The 14285-nt window shown below is 50.2% G+C and overlaps 1 protein-coding gene across 1 annotated transcript in view; it reads left to right on the forward strand.

Moving 5' to 3' along the window:
* The window catches only part of JPH3 (junctophilin 3), a 170731-nt gene that overhangs the window by 74112 nt on the left and 82334 nt on the right, over positions 1–14285 (forward strand). The window lies entirely within an intron of this gene.

Here is a 14285-nt window from a genome sequence, read left to right on the forward strand (position 1 = left end):
GCTTCTGTATCAGTAAGTGGGTAAGTTCAGACATCCATCTGCCCTCAGGTACCGCCTCATTCAGGGACTGAATCAGGTCCTCTGCACCTGAGTGAAGACGCCCAACACGTAGGCTGAGAATCGGGGAGAATCTGAGTGCTTTTGCCTGAGCAAAGGGGAGTGGGTTCTTAGCAACCCTGTGTCCACTGCAGGCTCAAGTTGGCACAGGACACAGCTGCTCAAGAGGAGGAAAGGGGGGCTGCGTCCATGTGGAAGGCGAGGTGTGGGGCAGAGCTGGACGAGGGGAGGAGCTGTCCCCAGGCCCAGGTAGCCCTGAGTCACCCCATGGTCCTCGGCAAATACTTGCCCACCTTCTTCATTTCATCACCCCCAACACGTACTTGTTGAGCATCTACTGTGGATGGACACTGAGTTGGGTTAGAATGGGAACCCAGCAAACATGGTCCCTGCTTGTAATCATCTGGCAGAGAATACAGATGGGGAGCAAGCCTGGACCCCACGGTACACCAACTGCCACGATTTGGAGGGTCCAAGGAGCTACGGCAGCACAGGCAGGGCCACCCGTCCTGGCCTTGGAAGCGGTAGGGGGTCAGGCAGACTTCCTGGAAAGCGTTACTAAGCAGAGATGGGACAGGATGCAGCAGGAGGGCAAACAGAACAGGTGAAGGCAGAACCAGCAGGGGAACTAGGAGCAGGGAAGGGAGTAGGAAGGGAGGAGGTGGGAGGCAGAGCCCGGCGCTGGTCAGGGAGGCCTTCTAAACCGTGTTAAGAGGGCTGGGTGTAATCCCAAGGCCAGCGGGCACTGACAAGACCCATCGTTGATAGGACCGGCTTGAACTCACCTGGCCTGGCCCGCACACCTAAGGAAGCTGGTCTGCGCTGGTCGGGGCTCCCATCCACTACCGTGACTTCCCCTCCCCCGGCCTCTGAGCCGGTCTACACTGGCTTTGATCCTTGATACACCCACCACCTATGGCAGCTCAGCCCCTGCCCACAGCCCTCACCCAGACTCCACGACTTTCATCTTCCTCTTTGACGAGCCAGCAAATTCACAAGCATCTTCAGGCCAGACCCCCAACACACACGTGCGCACATGCACACGCACACGCACAGGCACACGCACACACCCGCACAGTCATCCAGCTCACCCCTCCGGATACACAGTAGATGAAAGGCAGGAGAAAGCCACTGGCTGCCTTGTTCTAATGAGGTCTAATCACACTCATTAGCCCTGGGAGGCAGAGAAGGAGGGAACAGAGAAAAGCAATCCGGCTGGGAAGGGTTTCCCTGGATGTGTCTCTGTCTCCGACATCCCACCTGCTGAGCAGAAAGCGTGAGTGAGGCGTCCTAATCCTCCCACCCCTCTGCCCATGGACTGTGTCCCCAGTGCCACCGCCGTGACATCAGTGTCAAGCAAGGTCAAACACAGATCGAAAGCAGCCCCAGCTAACAGCACCTCCGGGCTCCACCGTTCCCTTATGTGACACGCTTCGGTTCAACAGATGTTTAGGGAACACCCACCGTTCATTCATTCCTTGGTTTCTTCATTCATCATTGACTCAAAATGCAACGATCGCATTCCTGATGTGTGCCAGCCACCGTGCCGGGCGCAGAGGGGGACGAGAGGAATTGGATGGGATCCCACCTTGCAGGGCTCCCCCTGCCATGTGAGTGGGTGAGACCATGAATTAAAAGCTAACTACATGGCAGAGTGGCATGTGCTAAAGCCAGAGGAGCACAGGTGCTGACAAGGCTCGGAGAAGAGGCACCTGCCTAACCTGGGATCCCTGGAGACGGATGCTGATGGTGGGTCCTGTGACTGAGTAAGTGCTCCTGGGACAGAGATGAGTGCACACATTCCAGAACACATAGATCAGAAAGCAAGAGTCATTGTTTTTAATAGCCCTAAACTGGAAACAACCAGCCTGAATGTCTAGTTACAGTAGAACAGCTGAGTAACATTTGATGTATTCATACAATGGAATATTATACAGTTAAGAGAATGAATGAATCCCAGAGACATACAACCACATGAAGGACCCTCAGCGGAATGTTGGGCAAAAAAAATGCATGTAGTATAATTCTAGTCACATAAAGTTCCAAACAGACGAAACTAAACTACAGGGTTTAGGGATACATATACACAGGTGGCAAACTATAAAGGAAAAATGATATTTATAAATTCAGATTAATGGCTCTGTTTAGGAGAGGAGAGGTTATGATTGGGGAGGGACACACTGTGGGGTTTGGGGTGACGATAACGTTCAACTCCTTGGCCTGGGTGGTTATTCATGTACAACGCTATATAACCATTCATTAAAATGTCTGAATATGTGGCTTGACCACAGATAATAGCTTGTGTTCCCCGGTGAGGGGACGTTTACACACTTGAGACAGAAAAGTGTGGTAGTTGCAAGCGCATTCTTTGCTGTTGGCTGATTGGGTTCATTTTCACCTTGCGCAAGTGACTTGACCTGTCCGAGCCTCAGGTTTCCTCATCTGTAAAATGGGGTTAATGATAGTACCAGCCTCATAAAGTTGTTGTAGGATTAAATGTGATGGCAAATGTCAAGTGCTTGGCACAGAGCCAGGCACACAGATGTAATAATTAATCATGATCACCATCATCACCATCACCATCATCATCATCACCACCAACATCACCATCATCACCTACATCACCATCACCATCATCATCATCATCACCAACATCACCATCATCATCACCACCAACATCACCACCATCACCAACATCACCATCACCACCATCACCATCATAATCACCACCATCACCATCATCATCACCAACATCACCATCACCATCACCATCACCATCACCATCATCATCACCACCATCACCATCATCACCAACATCACCATCACCATCATCATCATCATCACCAACATCACCATCATCATCACCACCAACATCACCATCATCACCAACATCACCATCACCACCATCACCATCATAATCACCAACATCACCATCACCACCATCACCATCATCATCACCAACATCACCATCATCACCACCAACATCACCATCATCACCATCACCACCATCATCACCAACATCACCAACATCACCATCACCACCATCACCATCATCATCACCAACATCACCATCACCACCATCACCATCATCATCACCAACATCACCATCATCACCACCAACATCACCATCATCACCAACATCACCATCACCACCATCATCACCAACATCACCATCATCACCAACATCACCATCACCACCATCACCATCATCATCACCAACATCACCATCACCATCATCATCACCACCAACATCACCATCATCACCATCACCATCATCATCACCAACATCACCATCACCATCATCACCACCAACATCACCATCATCACCATCACCATCATCATCACCACCAACATCACCATCATCACCAACATCACCATCACCACCATCACCATCATCATCACCAACATCACCATCATCTTCCTCACCATCACCATCATCATCACCAACACCATCAGCATTACCACCATCATCACCATCATCTTCCTCACCATCACCATCATCATCACCACCAACATCACCATCATCACCAACATCACCATCACCACCATCACCATCATCATCTTCCTCATCATCACCATCATCATCACCATCAGCATCACCACCATCATCACCAACATCACCATCATCTTCCTCACCATCACCATCATCACCATCACCAACACCATCAGCACAGCATCACCACTATCATCACCTACACCACCAAAGCCTCTCTTTTTCCTTCTTGCTAATCCATCCAAATCACTTCTTTCTTATCCTTCTCTTCCTTCTTTATTCCTCTGGCACTCTCTTCTTCATAATTGTCTTCATCTAGAAATTGAATGACCCGGTGACAGCGCCCCCTGGAGTCATAAATAGGTCTAGATCTTGGTAAATAAGGAAGTAAAATTATACCTGCCATTTTTCAAAGCTCTTTCATTCTCAGTTTCAAATCATCTGTCCCATTGACAGAACACACATCCCAATTTATTTTATTTTTAAATTTTATTTATGTATGGTTCATTTACAATGTCATGTTAGTTTTAGGTGTACAGCAAAGTGATTGAGATTATAAATATATATTCTTTTTCAGATTCTTTTCCCTTATAGGTTATTACAGAATATTATGTAGAGTTCCCTGTGCTATGCAGTAGGTCCTTGTTGGTTATCTATTTTATATATAGTAGTACGTGTGTGTTAATCCCAACCTCCTCACTTATCCCTCTCCGCCCCATCCACTTTGGCAACCATAAGCTTGTTTTCTTTTTAAAAAAATATTTATTTATTTAGCTGTGCCAGGTCTTAGTTGCAGCATGTGGGATCTTCGTTGCCGCATGTGGGATCTTTAGTTTTGGCACACAGGATCTTTCACTTGTGGTGTGTGGGATCTAGTTCCCTGACCAGGGGTCGAACCTGGGCCTCCTGCATTGGGAGCGCAGAGTCTTAACCACTGGACCACCAGGGAAGTCCCCATAAAGCTTGTTTTCTATGTCTGTAGGTCTGGTTCTGTTTTGTAAATAAGTTCATTTGTGTCTCTTTTTTTTTTTGTTCCACATATAAGTGGTATCATACAATATTTGTCTTTCTCTGACTTCACTTAGTATGATAATCTCAAGGTCCATCCATGTTGCTGCAAATGGCATTATTTATTTTTTATGGCTGAGTAGTATTCCACTGTGTATATGTACCACATCTTCTTTATCCATTCATCTGTCGATGGACATTTAGGTTGCTTCAATGTCTTGGCTATTGTAGATAGTGCTGCAGTGGACATTGGCGTAGATGTATCTTTTTGAATTATAGTTCTCTCTGGATATACGCCCAGGGGTGGGAGTATGGGATTATATGCCAACTCTGCTTTTAGTTTTTTAAGGAACCTCCTTACTGTTCTCCATGGTGGCTGCACCAATTTACATTCCTGCCAACAGTGTAGGAGGGTTGCCTTTTCTCCACACCCTCTCCAGCATTTATTATTTGTAGACTTTTTTTTTTGGCCGCACCACTTGTGGGATCTTAGTTGCCCAACTAGTGATTGAACCTGGGCCACCACTGTCCTAACCACTGGACTGCCAGGGAATTCTCATATATTTAGGCTTTTTGATGATGGCCATTCTGACGGGAGTGAGATGATTTTGATTGGTATTTTGATTTGCATTTCTCTAATAATTAGCGATGTTGAGCATTTTTTTCATGAACACACATCCCAGTTTTTGCCTCAGAATCTGCTTCCTCTAACTTGCACTAGAAATGCCAATCATATCTTCTTCTTGCTGTCACAAGGCAGGACCCCACTCCCTGACCACAGCTGATTGGGTCAGGGATGGACACCTGACTCTAGCTGACCTAAGCTGCATCTCTCCAGGGAGTCAGGATCCAGAGAGTCAAGGTTATTGACTGCCAGGGTGTTGGACTGAGAGGTGATGAGAAGAGCACCCCGCAGCAGAGAAAGCTGGTCTGTGGGGAGTGGAAACGCAGAGCAAACAGCAGGAGAGACAGTGGAGCTCAGGAAAAGAGAGGGACTTGGGTTCTGGTTTCTGTCCAGAGCCTGATTTTGCCTCCATCTTTAAGATCAGAGAGATCCTCCTCTGTTCCACTAAATTGCACATTCTTATCCCTGATGGCCTGTGGTTTGCATAATATTTTTCTTTAAATAGATCTTCCTCTGGCCCCCTTTTTAAAAACATGGATAGATTTATTTTCAAAGAAAACTTTACATTCGCGATCTAAACAGAAAATCAGTAGCATATGATATTCTCAGAAGGAAACTGTAAAACTAGATATAAACAATAAATAATAATAGATATAAACATCAAAAATTAAATAGTGAATACAAGGAAAAAATAAGCCCAATTAATTTACAAAGTGTTTATCTGAGAAATGCACATTAAAATCATAATGAGATACCACTACACATTCACTAGAATGGCTAAAATTAAAAAGACTGACATTACCAAGTGTCGGTGATGCTGTGGAGCTACTGGAACTCTCACCTTCTGCTGGGGGCATGCTAACTGATTCAACCACTTTGGGAAACTAAAGACTAAACTTAAATGCATTTGACACTTGAACAACACAGGTTTGAACTGTGTGGGTCCACTTAAAAATAGACAGATGTTTTTCAACAGTAAATACTACAGCACTAAACGATTTGTGGTAGGTTGAATCCATGGATGCAGAAACGTGGATGCAGAGAACCTGCAGATACAGAGGGACGATTATAAGTTATATGTGAATTTTTGACCGCACGGAGGGTGGGTGCCCCTACTCCCCTCGTTGTTCAAGGGTCAACTGTATACTTCTCCTCTAGTCCCAGTAAGTTCATGCCTAGGTGTATACCCAAGAGAAATGAGTGCCCCCCAGAAGACACATAGGCGTGCTCATACCAGCTTTATTCAAAATAACGCCACACTGGAAACAACACACCTGTGTATCAACAGGAGAGCAGAGAAATAAATTGTAGTACATTCATGCAATGGAACAGGAACAGCACTGAAAAGAACAAAGTGCAGGTGCACGTACAAAACAGATGAATCTGAGACATAACGTTGGGTGAAAGAAGCCATACACACACGTGTGATTCCATTAACATGAAGTTCCAAGGTAAGGCAAAACGAATTTGGGGTGATACAGTTCAGAATAGCTGTTCCCTGCAGTGGGTGGAGGGGCGATGGGTGGGAGGTGCTCAGGGAAACGTCCTGTATCTTGAGCCACGTGGTGCATGTATCTCGTTACCGTGAGGGGTGGGTACCGGGCAGAGCAGAGTGGCCACCTCGCATCAGGGTACTATTACTGCCGCTATTGCTGCCAGCTCCTGATGGCGTGATCCCAGCAGGAAGCGGGAGAAGGATGGCGGGGATGTTGCCGGGCAGCAGGGAGGGGGGGTGCCCGCGTGCTTGCTCCGAATCTAGACTCTGCCCCTCACTGGCAGGTTAGCTCATGTGCCCGAGACTTTCCTCATCCGTAAAGTGACACCATCTGGGGGCTGATGTGGCTTGGGGGTTTCAGGGCACTGAGCCCAGCTTGCTGCAAGCACCCACTGGCTGTCCTAATGAGGGATGGTCAAGGATGAGGGTTCCTGACCCTCCTGGCAGAGAGGACAGTTTGAATGAGTCTGGAAACACTTGAACTTGGAGTGTCAAGCTTGGAGAACCAGCTCCTACAGGATTTACTTGCCTATCTTAGGCAAATTGCTTATCTGCTCTCTGCCTCAGTGCCTTATCTGTGACCTGGGGACCAGCATTTCCTGGGACTAAGATGTGGGCCTTGCAGCCACAGGGTGGAGAGAAGAAGCACCCAGCAGGGTGTCTTAGGGTAGCATTTCAAAGCTCAGCTTAAGTTCTCAACTTTTCTCCTGAGCAGACTTTTGACCCTGGAGCTGGTCAGCAGTTAATCAAAAACAAAGGATTCCTTTGTTATCATCTCCACACAGATCAACCCCTGGGGATGGGATGCTTGCCCTGAAGCCTGGGTGCCGGCATCCCAGAGCAGACCAGGAGTGAGATGCCCCAAAGAGTTCTCCTTGCCTTTCGTTTTTTAAAAAATATTTAATTAATTAATTTTAAAATTATTTTTGGCTGTGTTGGGTCTTAGTTGCAGCACACGGGATCTTCGTTGCAGCATGCGGGCTTCTCTCTAGTTGTGGTGTGCGGGTTTTCTCTCTCTAGTTGTGGCTCGCGGGCTCCAGGGCACATGGGCTCTGTAGTTCGCGGCACACGGCTCTCTAGTCAAGGCACACGGGGTCAGTAGTTGTGGCGCGCAGGCTTAGTTGCCCCGTGGCATGTGGGATCTTAGTTCCCTGACCAGGGATCGAACGCGGGTCCCCTGAATTGGAAGGCAGATTCTTTACCACTGGGCCACCAGGGAAGTCCCCTCCTTGCCTTTCTGGAGCTGACACTTGCTAGCCATATGTGGCCTCGGGTCACTCACTTTACCTGCTTGAGCCTCAGTTTCCCCATCTTTAAGGAGGAAGTGATGGTCACAGTCTGGACCCCAAAGGGTCCTGCCAGGAATTAGATGAAATCAGGTGCTCAGGGTCCTGGCAACAGAAATGGGCCAAGGACATCCAGGAAGCCTGTCTACTCCTCACTGTGCTCCCATCCAGGGCTGGCGTCTTTCCCTGCCTCTGGTTTGGGGAGAAGGAAGAGCCCAGGACAGTCTCGAGGTGTAGACCCTCATGGGCACCTCCAAGCAATTATCTTCTCTTCTCTGGGCCCTGAGCAGGGACAGGCAGAGAGTTACAACTGGAAGATGAATGATGGTGGTTTGGGAGAAGGAGAGAATGGGAGGGGGAGGACCCGGGGGCCTCCTGCACCTCTCCACCTGCTCGGGGCAGAGGCAGCTCCTGTAACAAGATCATCCTCATTCTTGGGAAAATTATCCCTGGAAAGGGGCAGGAATAATACTAATAACAGTTATGAGTTATTGAGGACCAATGAGGCGGTGGGGACCGTACAAACACCTTACTTACCTGGGTTGAGTCCTTTGCTCTTTGCCCCAACCCTACAAAATAGGAACAGGTGTTGGTGTCATTTTACAGATGAAGAGAGAGAGGCACAGAGCCATCCCATAATGGGCTCCCAGCGAAGAAACAGCTGAGCTGGTTTTCACACCCCGGCAGCAAAGGGGACTGCGCAGATGAGATCACGGATGCCTGTCTTAACAGCTGCTCCTGGAGCTGTAGCCAGGCAGAATTCCCACGTTTGCATGAGTTTGTGTAGTGGGCCCAGTTTTGGGGTGGAGAGATCAAGCCTTGGAAGCTGGCCTGGGTGACCCTAAAAAGATAAGCCCTTCTGAAGAGGTTTGCTCATTGCTTACTACGGCCACAGTCCTGATAAGTAATCCATGGCACGGCAGGGCAGGGTCACACTGAAGTGTAGGAAGAGTAGGCGGGGACTGCTAGGGGAAGTCCTGCAGCCTGAGAGCCGAGGGACCAGGGAAACCATCTTGCTCCCCACTTTATAGGTAAAGCCACTCGGCCTCCGGAAGCTCTGGGAGACTTGCCCAGTGTCACACAAGTTAGTGTCAGAACTGAGACCAGAATCCAGGTTCCCCAATGCCTGATAGGGTATTTGTCCCTCTCATCACCCTACTTAACACTAACTCTTAGGTCAGCATATTCATGCAACAGAAGTGTACTGTACACTGACTGTGTTCCAGCTTGGGGGACATGAGAGTGAGTGACACAGATGTGGCTACATCTGCATGAAGCATGCAGTCCATTCTGGTTGCTACTGCTGTGTAACAAATATCCCCCAAATTTAGTGGCATAAAACAGGCTGTTATGGACTGAACACTTGTTTCCCCCCCCCCCCAGTTCATATATTGAAGCCCTACCCCCCAGTGTGACTGTGTTTGTAGACAGGGCCTCTAATGAAGTAAAGTTAAATGAGGTCATAAGGGTGGGGCTCTGATCCCTTAGGATTAGTGTCCTTATAAGAAAAGACACCAGAGAGCTCTCTCTCTTTCTCCTTCTTGCTCTCTCTCTTGCTCTCTCTCTCTCTCTGCCATGGGAGGACCCATGAGAAGGCAGCCATCTGCAAGTCAGGAAGGGGCCCTCTCTAGAACCTGACCATGCTGGCACCATGATCTAGGACTTCCAGCCTCCAGAAAATAAATTTTCGTTGTGTAAGCCGCTCAGTCTCTGTTACTCTGTAATGGAAGCCTCAACAGACTAATACACAGGGCTTGGCAAACTTTCTCCGTAAAGGGCAAGCTGGTAAATATTTTAGGCTTTATGGCCACGTGGTTTCTGTCCAAATTATTCACCTCCACCACTGAGTGTAAAAGCAGCTGTGGCCACGTGTAATAAATGGGCATGGTGTGTTCCAACCAGACTTTGTTTATTAAAGCAGGCAGTGGCCCCTGAGCTGTAGTTGACGTGACCTCTGCCTGACCTCACAAAGCAATAATCATCTATTTTGTTCAGAAATTGAAATTATGATGGAAACAACCTAAGTGTCCGTTGCTGGACGAATGAATAAAGAAAATGAGGTAGATATAGAAATAATGGAATATCACTCAGCCATAAAAATGAAGGAAACCCTGCCATTTGCAACAACCTAGATGGACCTTGAGGGCATTATGCTAAGTGAAATAAGTCAGAGAAAGACAAATATAATTTCATCTCACTTACTTGTGGAATCTAAAACAAAAAAACCCAAAAGCCCACAGATACAGAGAACAGATTGGACTGGAGGTTGCAGGGGAGGGGGGTAGGCAAAATGGGTGAAGGGGTCAAAAAGTACAAACTTCCACTTATAAAGTAAATAAGTCCCAGGATGTAATGCACAGCATGGTGACTTTAGTTAACAGTACTGTGTTGCAGATTTGAAAGCTGCTAAGAGAGCAGATCATTTTTTCTTTTTAATAAATTTATTTTATTTTTAGCTGCATTGGGTCTTCGTTGCTGCGCACGGGCTTTCTCTAGTTGCGGCGAGCGGGGGCTTCTCACTGTGGTGGTTTCTCTTGTTGTGGAGCACGGGCTCTAGGCGCGCAGGCTTCAGTAGTTGTGGCATGTGGGTTCAGTAGTTATGGCTCGCAGGCTCTAGAGCGCAGGCTCAGCAGTTGTGGTGCATGGGCTTAGCTGCTCCGTGGCACGTGGGATCTTCCCGGACCAGGGCTCGAACCCATGTCCCCTGCATTGGCAGGTGGATTCTTAACCACTGCGCCACCAGGGAAGCCCTAAGAGAGTAAATCTTAAATGTTCTCATCACAAGAAAAAAATGATTCTGTAACTCTGTATGGTGATGGATGTTAATTAGACTTATTGTGGTGATCATTTTGCAATATATACAAATATCAAATCATTGTTGTACATCTGAAACTAGTATAATGTTGTGTGTCAGTTACACCTCAAAAGGGAAAAAGAGAAATTGGAATTATGACAAGGCATGGGGGGGAAAGCCCCATGGATGGGGTCTCTGATCCACGTGGCATTTGCTGGTGTGGCCGGACAGGAGCTGGTGGACTGACTTTCAAAATGGTGTGCTTACAGAGCTGTCAACTGGGGCTGGCTGCTGGCGGGGAGTCCAGCTGGGGCTGAGGGCTGGAGGGCCCATTTCTCTCCTGATGAGCCTCTTCACGGGCTGCTTGGGCTTCCTGACAGCATGGTGAGATGGGCCCATGCTCCCAGATCTCAAGAGCATGAGACAGAAGCTGTGTCACCGTTTACACCCTAACCTTCGAAATCACATTGTGCCACTTCTGCTATACTCACCAGCCGGCCCACCTCCCAGTAGATAGAGCGTCAGTATCACGTTATAAGAGAGCATGAAGAAAGGGAGCTCCCGATGCAGATGTCTCACTGTGTAGGGTAAACATAGGCACCTTCAAGGAGACAAAGGGGAAACTATAGATTGCAGCTCAGATCTCTGAAGGAGACACATGGGCTTCTGTGGAGGTGAGAGGGAGGCATTCTTTATATAGGGAAAACAGGAAGCCTTTCTGGAGCTGAAACCGGAAAACTTCCCGGTCCCAGGAAGAGGGAGTGGGCATAGGAAATGGCAATGCACACCCTGGAGGCTGGCAAAGCAGACAGCTTGGGCTGGAATCCTGCTTAATCAATGTCTTCCCTTTGGCCGGGCACTTCCCAGAGCGGGCTTTAACCTGGTCATTGTGGAAGCCCAGGTCACCTGAGGAGTTGCCCGTGGAGTCACTAACGTGAGCTGTTCACCCCAGAGCCTGGTGCACAGAACCGTGAAATTCCTCATGGTGGTCTGGCTTTTTGTTCCTTCTCCCTGGCTTGTGTTTTGAGATTGCTGGGTGGTACTGTGTTTATAGCCTTGGACAGTTTCCTCCAAAATGAAATCAATACCGCCAGCCCTACTTTGTGGGAGAATGATTTCCAAATTGCACAAAATGAATGCCTCTACTATCTGCATTACAGGGAAGAGAGTCTGTCACTGTTGGAGCTAATCTGAGAGGAGGCAGGGTCATGGGGGGGGGCGTGTTTGGAATTGCCTGGGGGAAGGGTATGCATTAGCCAGAGGTAGAAGGTGCTGACCAGTAATTGCTCGGAACCAATCACCATTTCCCAGCGAGATCTCAGTTGCAATCCACTGCTTGTGTGAGGAAGGGCTGCTGAATCAGCAAAAGAGAGCTTGGAAATAAAATGAAAGAAAGTGCAGACTGTCCAAGAGAAACGGCAATTTTATGTCAGCAGTGTCGAGGGAAGCAGGCTGAAGGCTGGGCATCCCATGTAGAAAGCCGTGACCTTTGCTGGGGGCTGGGCTTCTAATAACACTACTTCCCACTTCTTGAGCGCCTACCGGGCACTGGGCGCTCAGCTGAGCTGAGTTCTCACAGCGACCTGATGGGAATTGCCCAAAGCCACACAGCTGCTGGGCCATGGAGGCAGGATTTGAATCTGAATCTTGAGGAAAGTCTGCAGCCCTTTCCCTTACACATTCATGATATCTTATTTTTCATTTACACCGAACAGCCGTGAGATACTATTTTACATCCATTTAGAGAGAAAAAAAAAATGCAGACCTAAGTCTGATAACACCGAGTTTTAGCCAGAAAGTGGAGAACCAGAAGTGCAGTGCACTGCAGGGTGAGAAGGAAATTGCTCCAGGTGTTCCGGAGAGCCATTTGGCAACGTCCATTAAGTCCAAGATGTGCTCTCCCCAAGAATTCCACCCCTAGGAGTTTAGCAAAACCTTCCGGAGAGTACAGGGAGGCGCCACCTAGAAGGTGCATTGAATCACTGTAACTGCAAAGTCACAAAGCAAAACTGAAAACTCCCTAATTGTCCCTCAGCAGGGGGCTGGTAAAGAGAGGACTGCCCTGCAGGCTGGTGGCCCTTTAGGGAGGGGGCTTTGGTGCTCAGGTCAAGACAAGAAGTTGAGCGTGAACTCTGGGAGAAGGAGGAGGGGCTAGTTTTCCAGTGAGAGCCCGTTTGGCCAAAGGTGGGAACAGTTCTGGCAGGCGGTGTGAGCAGGGCCCCTGGCTAGTGGTGACTTCAAAGTGTAGCTCTTTTGGCGTCCTAAATCTCAGCTCCAAGGCCTGTCTTGCAATTCCTGACTCTGCTCGGCCCGAGTCACCCCTGCACTCCAACGAGCCCCGACCCTGTGCAGTCTCCCCCCGCAGCACTCGGGTGCTGCCGTTTGCCCAACACGTTCCGGGAGAGCTGGGAACTCGGGCTCCTGCCTACGGATTTATGGGCCAGGAAATGCATTTCAAATTGGTCCCAGGATACTCGGATCCAGCAATCAGACACCATCTCTTGGGGGTGGGATGGGAGTATGTGTGGAGAGAGACCTAATAACGCCCGAGTGGCGATCCCACTTGCTCCCCCAAAGCACAACCGCTCCTGGGATGGGGGGGCTACCTGTTGGCCAGGGCGCGGGGGAGGGACGGAATTTGGGTGTCTTTACTCCAAGGTATGTGCGTGTAGCCGGACTTTCTCTTAATTTATGGGGCGGGGCTAATCTCCAAATACCAGTTTTCTAAGGCGAGCATCACCCTTCCCCCAAATGTGGACCCGAACTGCCTGTAAGGAAAAAGGACGGATCATTTGTCGTAGAGAAAACCACCTGTGGTCCGCCAAAAGCCTCTTCAGTCAAGTCAGGGCCAGGCGTCGCAGGCGGGAACCGGGCGCGAGGGGCGAGGCTCGGGGTGGGGGAGCCGAAACATGCGGGGCGCCCCCGGCCCACCCTGGGCGTGCTGTGCAGGGCTTCACCTCGCAGCTCCCGGGAGGGGGCAGAGAGCGCCCTGGGTGCTGGGCACCTTCCCGTTACGCAGTTCCTGTCCCTTTAAATCCAAGTCCCGGGAAAGGGGGGGCTGGGGCGCCCCGGCTGGACCCCTATTTCCAGGCTGGCCTGAGCAAGAGGGGAAGGCGGGCGGGCGGGGCGCCTGGGGCCTCCGCCTGCGCCACGCGCCCTAGACCAGGAGGAGCAGCTCCCCTCTCCAGGCAGCCGGCGCGCTGGGGGCTGGGGGCCGGGCGGGGGCGCGCGGGCGGCGGGGTGCGGGGGCGCGCGCGCGGGCGGGGCGCGGGCTACGGGCGCGCGCCGCGCCGGCCCGAGCGCGCGAGCCGGCCCCGGAGCGCACGCCGCCGCTGCCGCCCGCCGCCCGCCGCCCGCCGCCGCCGCCGCCGCCGCCGCCGCCCGACCAGCCGCATTGCTGCTGCCGCTGCCGCCCGGCCCGGCCCGCGGCCCCCAATATGGTGCAGCCGCCCGCGCCGCCGCCCGTGCCGCCGCCGCCCGCGGGCCCCGCCGCCGCCCTCGGGCGCCCGCAGCGCGGCAGCCGCAGG

The sequence above is a fragment of the Globicephala melas genome, chromosome 19 (assembly GCF_963455315.2).
Source record: "Globicephala melas chromosome 19, mGloMel1.2, whole genome shotgun sequence".
In the NCBI taxonomy this organism is placed as follows: Eukaryota; Metazoa; Chordata; class Mammalia; order Artiodactyla; family Delphinidae; genus Globicephala; species Globicephala melas.